This window comes from Chiloscyllium plagiosum, unplaced genomic scaffold, assembly GCF_037043375.1.
Source record: "Chiloscyllium plagiosum isolate Xiang-an unplaced genomic scaffold, Cpla_swu_hap1 HiC_scaffold_40, whole genome shotgun sequence".
Taxonomy (NCBI): domain Eukaryota; kingdom Metazoa; phylum Chordata; class Chondrichthyes; order Orectolobiformes; family Hemiscylliidae; genus Chiloscyllium; species Chiloscyllium plagiosum.
Genome location: NW_028270178.1, coordinates 64169236 through 64176753, shown reverse-complemented (window position 1 = coordinate 64176753; position 7518 = coordinate 64169236). Strand labels below are relative to the sequence as shown.

Sequence of the window (7518 nt, the reverse complement as noted above, 5' to 3'; positions counted from 1 at the left end):
TGTCGAATTTTACATGGATGGCTATTGGGTGCAAGTTGCTGTGGTTCTGTTCGCCGAGCTGGAAGTTTTTGTTGCAACCGTTTCGTCCCCTGTCGAGGTGATATCCTCAGTGCTTGGGAGCCTCCTCTGAAGCGCTTCTATGGTGTTTCCTCCGGCATTTATAGTGGCCTGTCCATGCTGCTTCCGGTTGTCAGTTTCAGCTGTCCGCTGTAGTGGCCGGTATATTGGGTCCAGGTCGATGTGTTTGTTGATGGAGTTTGTGGATGAGTGCCATGCTTCGAGGGATTCCCTGGCTATTCTTTGTTTGGCTTGCCCTACAATGGTAGTGTTGTCCAAGTCGAATTCATGTTGCTTGTCGTCTGCGTGTGTGGCTACTAGGGATAGCTGGTCGTGTCGTTTCGTGGCTAGTTGATGTTCGTGGATGCGGATCGTTAGCTGTCTTCCTGTTTGTCCTATATAGTGTTTTGTGCAGTTCTTGCATGGGATTTTTTACACTACATTAGTTTTGCTCATGTTGGGTATCGGGTCCTTCGTTCTGGTGAGTTGTTGTCTGAGTGTGGCTGTTGGTTTGCGTGCTGTTATAAGTCCTAGTGGTCGCAGTAGTCTGGCTGTCAGTTCAGAGATGTTCTTGATGTATGGTAGTGTAGCTAGTCCATTGGGATGCGGCATGTCCTCGTTCCGTTGTCTTTCCCTTAGGCATCTGTTGATGAACTTGCGAGGATATCCGTTTTTGGCGAATACCTTGTATAGGTGTTCCTCTTCCTCTTTTTGAAGTACTGGTGTGCTGCAGTATGTTGCGGCCCTTTTGAATAGTGTCTTGATGCAACATCGTGTGCGTGTATTGGGGTGGTTGCTTTCATTGTTCAGGACTTGGTCTGTGTGTGTGGCTTTCCTGTTTACCTTTGTGGTGAATTCTCCATTTGATGTTCTCTGTACCATCACGTCGAGGAATGGGAGTTGGTTGTTCTTTTCTTCTGCTCTCGTGAATCGGATTCCTGTGAGTGTGGAGTTGATGATCCGGTGTGCTTTCTCTATTTCCGTGTTTTTAATGATTACAAAGGTGTCATCAAGGTATCTGACCCAGAGTTGGGTGCAAGTGCTGGAGTAGAGTACAAGATAGGGAGAGTTGAAGGGACTGAAGTAGACACAAAGTGTTATTGAGTCTGGGGTACTTTACTGAGAGAGGGATCGGAACGATAATGGGCGATGAAAGAGTGTATGTTGTGGAGGAAGTCAGAAAGATAACGAAGAGTGATGTCTGAAGAAGGTAATCGTGGTTTTATAAATTGGAGGATGTCAGTAAAAGAGAAAAGCAAGGCTGGAGATCTGAGAGAGATATTGATGCCTGTCCATGCAAGGACAGGCTCTTCAAGTGTTTTTTGCAGTTTTGTCACAATAAGCAGAGGGGTGCATCAGCTGGAGGTGAGAGAGCTAGGGAGGGATGCCGGGCTAGTGATGGACATAGAAGTAGCGAGGCGTGTGGGGGATAAACGTTGTCAAAGTGATAGGTAGGGCTGGGCGGGCTGGAGCTGATTAGAGAGATAGAGAGTCGTGTTGGGGCTGGAGGTCGTTGAGAGGAAGAGAGACGTGTATGGACTGGAAGTGGTTAGCGAGATAGGGAGAGATGTCGTGGAGGAATGAGGATGTCAGGAATGAGGAATGTGTGCTAAGCGGGCTAAGATGAAAGGCAGGGCGGAGGGACTTGGGGGTGGTGCGTTGGAACTGCGATAGGTGGAAGGAGGTTAAGGTGAGGGTGATAGGCCGGAGTGGGTGTGGGGTGGAGAGGTCAGGAAGAAGATTGCAAGTTAGTAAGGCGGTGCTGAGTTCGACGGTTGGGACTGAGACAAGGTGGGGGAGGGGAAATGAGGAGTCCGGTGTCCGTGCGGGGTCCGTCAGTTCCGTAGGCAGGTGCTGAGGAAGGAGATGTTGCTGTGGTAGCGCGTCTGTTTGAGAACGTGGCTGAAGAGCCTCTGGGCAGAGGAGATGATCTGGGGTGTGCAGTGAGAGAGGGACTCACTGAAATCCTTGTAGAGGGAGAAAGAGAGCTTCTTCAAGGAAGGCATCTGTGTAAGAGGGTTTGCAGTACTGACCCCGCAAGGACACCGGACTCCTCATTTCCCCTTCCCCCACCTTGTCTCAGTCCCAACCCTCGAACTCAGCACCGCCTTCCTAACCTGCAATCTTCTTCCAGACCTCTCCGTCCCTACCCCCACTCCGGCCTATCACCCTCACATTAACCTCCTTCCACCTATCGCAGTTCCAACGCCCCTCCCCCAAGTCCCTCTGCCCTGCCTTTTATCTGAGCCCGCTTGCCACACTTTCCTCATTCCTGAGGATGGCTCATGCCCGAAACGTCGATTCCCCTGCTCCTTGGATGCTGCCTGACCTGCTGCGCTTTTCCAGCAACACATTTTCAGCTCATCCGCAATGATCCCCTGGACCGAAGACAGTACTCTGTTCCTGTTAAAAACTTCTCTTGTAGATTGACCCTATTACAATGTGAGCCATAAGCATCAACTTATTTGGTCAACTAATACAGCAATCATGTGCATGGGATTTGTTCCGCAGTTCTATTTTGGATGCGATGAACAGAGAGAGAGAAAGAAAAATACTCATGTCAAATCTGAACATACTGTTATTTCCGCAGGAGGTGGAATTAAGTGACTGCTTTCTTTTCAGAGGGAGAACACTTAAACCCTGTCTCACTGTGACAATGTGCCAATGGTTATCAAAGCTAAATGATATGTAGGCGCAAAGGCTGAAACAGCATTTTCCACTTATAATACCTGAATGACATCCCTCCAGTGTCATAGTGCAGTTGTGTCAGTAAATAGATATTTGAGTTAATCACGTTACATATTCACCTGGGGAACAGTCCTTGAGTGGTAATAAATAGCTACAGAATGCTGGACGAAGAACTGAGAGTTGCTTGAGCTGTTTCAATTCGCAACTGAGATTGTATTAGAGGTTTTGCAAGGCGAGACGTGGGCAAACCCCTAGCTCGGGATGGAGTTGTGACTCACTTTGCTTTGTGAGAGAAGAGAGGAAATTACACATGTTCTGACCAATGTTTTACATTGCATTGTGGCCAGATGGGCGTAGTTAGAGGAGTGCAGGACTCCTAACGTGGTTCCAGTTTTCAATAAGGCTTGTAGAGATAATGCAGCGAATTACAGAGCTGTGAGTCCATTATTACTAGTAGGGAAACTTTTGGAGAAACCTCTGAAGGAGAAATTTAATTGCAACTTCTCCAGATAAAGTTTGACCAGCAAGAGTTGGCATGATTTTGTCAGAGGAGGTCAGGGTTTAAGTGTTCTCCCTCTGAAAAGAAAACAGCCACTTAATTCCACCTCCTGCGGAAATAACAGTATGTTCAGATCAGAGTATTTTTTTAGGAAGTGATCAGATGTGTAAACGAGGGTAGTGAAGTTGATTTTGCTTGTGAGGATAATAGAAAGCATTTGACAAGATTCCACACGGGAGACTGGTAACAGGATTAAAATAAGTGGATTCAGGGTCATGTGATAAGTTCGATGCAAACTTATTTGGGTGCCTGGAGACAAAGGATGGTGCTGTTTCTGTGGTATGCAGTTGTCTACAACAAGAATCAATGGTGTGTCCCTTAATGGTTGTGACTGCACATAAACAATGTAGAAATAATGTGGGGGAAATGACAAGAAAAAGTGAGGAGGATACGAAAATTGGCAACGTGGTTAACAGTGAGGCAGAACGTCTTATGTTCCAGGATTTTATAGGTGGATTTGTCAAATGGGCAGATAGTGGAAGCTGAAAATAACAATAAAAACATCAGGCGATGCATTTTGTAAGTAACACGTCATGGGAGTACTCAATGAACGGTAGAGCACTGGGAAACCCAAAGGAACAAAGTGTTCATGCATTTGAGCCACAGATGCGTGAAGGCAGAAGAAAAGCGTAGTTAAAAAGACAAGCACGACATTGTAAGTCAAAGCAAAGATTATAACAGCAGGAAAATTGGTGTCACATGTCGAAAAGTTCGTGAAGAAAGCATTTGGCACGCTTGCCTTCATTAGTCAGAACATCGATTATTGGAGTTCACATCTCATATTGTGGCTGTGCAGAACATTAATGAGGCCACACTGAGAATACTGCTGACAATTTCGATCACCTTCAACAGGAAATATGTTGTAAATTTTGAAAGTGTGCAGAGAAGATTTATAAGGATGTTGCAGTGTCGAGACGGCTTGTAAGGAGAACGTGTTTGAGCAGGGGCTTTTCCCAGCAGCCAGTTCCAGGCTGGTGTGTAACCTTCTAGACGTTTATGAAATCATAATGAGGGGTGGATAGGCGGCTGGCGTCGGTCTTCTTTTTTACCCAGCATGGCAGAATTCAAAAAGAGGACGCTCAAGGTTAACGTGTCTCACACGGACAATCTAAGTAAGGGACAAAGCGTGATCGAGCGATATTTGGATTTCCAACAGGCATCATTTCAGCTTAATATTCAATTTATAAAAAGCGCATTTTTCTGTTTGAACGTAGTTTGGAAGTTAAGCCGTGAATCGAACGTTAAACGTATTAAAATTGAGTGATGTCGAGATTAGGAAGATTGTGAGTAAAATTTTGATTCATGCAGTATGAAGTGAAGCATGAGATATTTGTCAGGAACATTCAATAATGATCCTTTAATTTAAATGAGACGTTGCAAGAGTCTAAAATGCAGAGGGGTCTGGCTGTCCTGCTTAATTATTAAAATTGACATGGTCTGCTGGGGTAGCAACTGATGAGTAACGCAAAAAGTCTTCTTTTTTTCATTTGTTCAGCAATGGCTGGGCCAACATTTATTTCCCCATTCCTATCAGCACTCGAGACGGTGAGAGCCTGATCGAAACACTGCACATTATATATTCTTTTGGAGAAATGTAGCAGTTTTTAAATTGCGGCTTTCTCATTTCCTGCTTCCAGTTTAATGTTCAACTATTCAGTTGAACTGAGAGAATGCAGAGTTTCTCCAGCGAATATTGCTTGTGTTTCAGATTTCCAGCATCCACAGTTTATTTTTATATAGTAATCTGGATTATCTGATTCATATGAGGAATAGAATGTTGAAAGCTGTTAAAACATGTGACATATGAATCAAACTGAGTGGTGGCAAGTTCATCATTAATTTTCCGAAGCAGATGAGCTGAGGTGGGATAGAGTCAAAAAGTGTGGTGCTCGTCAAGTAGCATCAGGGGAGCAGGAAATTCGTTGTTTCACGTATAAGCTGTTCATCAGGAATGCTCGAAACGTCGACTCCCCTGCTCCTCAGATGTTGCGTGACAGGCTGTGCTTTCCAGGTGCTACACTTATTGACTTTGATCTCCAGCTTCTAAAGACATCACTTTCTGCTAAGGTGCGATACAGTCAGGTACTGTTCCTGAGATGTAATAAGGTGGCCGTAATGATAGAGTGGATATGTAGTTGGAAACTTATCTGTGACGCAATATTATTCTGTCGCTCCCACTCTGCCAAGGAGAGGCTGTATAGATGGAGCTTGTTGTTACAGCCAGTCAATATCACAATTGTGCATTTGGCAGGTCGCGGAAACGTAATTTCCCGTCCATTGTCGAGACTCCAATAAGATACAGAGACGTTCGGTCTTGGGTCTGCTACGGCCTGAATTTGAATGTGGTTTTGCATGTTTGCAGGTGTATAGTCAGTGTAGTGTATACTTGACTTTTAGAGTGCAAAACAGTTTTTTTTTAGGAGTTTTAAAAATGAAGCCATCAACAGAATACTGAGTTTCATTTTTCTTTGATGACGTAAATCAGAACGGAAAAAGTGTGAATTGTTGGAGAAACTCAGCAGGCCCGACAACATCTGTGGAGAAAAACCGAGTTAAAGTTTCAGATCGACAGAACACGACAGTTATACATTTATATATTATAATGCTGGGAAAATTATCAGTCTTATCTGCAGAATCAGGATATTTATAAAAAACACACTCAATGGCTGACAACTGTCACCTTTACAAATTCAAAAGGACTTTATTGACTGTAATGCTGCCTCCGTTGATCTCAGCTGGTAAAAGGCTGTGCGTAAATGATTGCCTTTTCTTGTTTCCTTCCTGTCAGTTTTCAGCAATGTCGAATGGAGAATTATTACTTTCAGTGTCTAACTCAGCATGTGTCTCCATTTGTCTCTATTTGTCTCGGTGCATCCACCTCACCCTCTTTCTCTTTCACATTCTCCAACATTCAGTCTGTGCAGACACCTCATTACCTATTTCTGCTCGATTAAATGTTTGACATTTCGAGACAATTTGAGTGTGCACCTGCTGAGAAGATTTTTGCTCATTGACAGGAGTGTGTAGATCTGGGCTCACATTCTCCGGATAATGTGTCTGTCAATTCGATCTCAGGTCAGGCGACATTTCTTCCTTAAACATTTGTGACTGTTTCGAATTCAAAGTAGAATTCTGAATCCACCATAAGAAAAAAACGCAAGTATACGACTACTAAAGAAGCACAACGATGTATATATTGTTGGTTTAAATGAATGAACTTTGACATCAGAGAATGAGAGTGATCAGCTGGTGGTGTCTCAGTCATTACCACAAAGTTCTCCGGCAAATCTGCAACACCTCCTGCGTAATCTCGTTATTCCTACCAAACTGGGAATGAAGGAGGGGGAAAAAGAGGATAAGAAGCAGAAGTGCTTGTGGAATAACGGAAAGAAACCACAGACTTAATTAATAGGTCGTAACTAAAAAAAAATCACTGTTGTAACTTAACCTGGATCTCCAAATCATAAAAGGGTGAATGTCCAAAAAGACACGGTTGAGACGGCATTTGTGAACAGTTGAAACACCAAGACCAAATACGAATGCCACAAACAGGCACCGCTGGGAATTGAACCGAGGATCGCCTGTTTACTAGACAGGCGCTTTAACCAACTAAGCCACGGCGCCGCACATTTCGGGCATTTACTCATCCATGTGTGAAGTTGGTTAACCACTTCTTCACAGGACTTGGAAATGTGTTTTCGGATCAATGTTGCTCACGGAGAATTGCAATCAGTCCTCTAATTTACAAATACAGAGAGTTTACAGCTGAACATTCTCCACTGAAAAGGCACAGAAAAAGGTAATTTCCCTTTGCATTAATTTCAAACTGATACCTTCACTTGTTTAAACTGACAGGAGAAAGAGGATGTGTTTATCCTCTCCGTGCCCATGAATCACGTTAATACACACAGAGGGGATCTCAACAACAGGAACAAGGTCATTGTGGAGATTTAACGAGGTGTAATGTGTAAGTAATTGTTAACATTGGGCAGTAAAAGTTGAACGATTAGCACTGATACTGAGTCTTGCACCACCAGTTCCACGCTCACTTCCTGCCTCATGCCTCCCAGCCATCATTGCCGATCACTTTATTTCACTGTCCTGCTCCACTTCTCAACTTATTTCCAAATGATTGCAGGTGTCTGAGAGGAACCTTCAGCTTTTAGAAACGTTTTCCTGGAATATAGCCGTCACTCAATGGGATAGGATTCAGG

The 7518-nt window shown here is 44.0% G+C and overlaps 1 non-coding gene across 1 annotated transcript; it reads right to left on the bottom strand.

Moving 5' to 3' along the window:
• Nucleotides 1–6854: 6854 nt before the first annotated feature.
• Nucleotides 6855–6928, bottom strand: trnat-agu (transfer RNA threonine (anticodon AGU)). The gene has a single exon. It is a non-coding gene; the product is annotated as a tRNA-Thr (tRNA).
• Nucleotides 6929–7518: the final 590 nt, after the last annotated feature.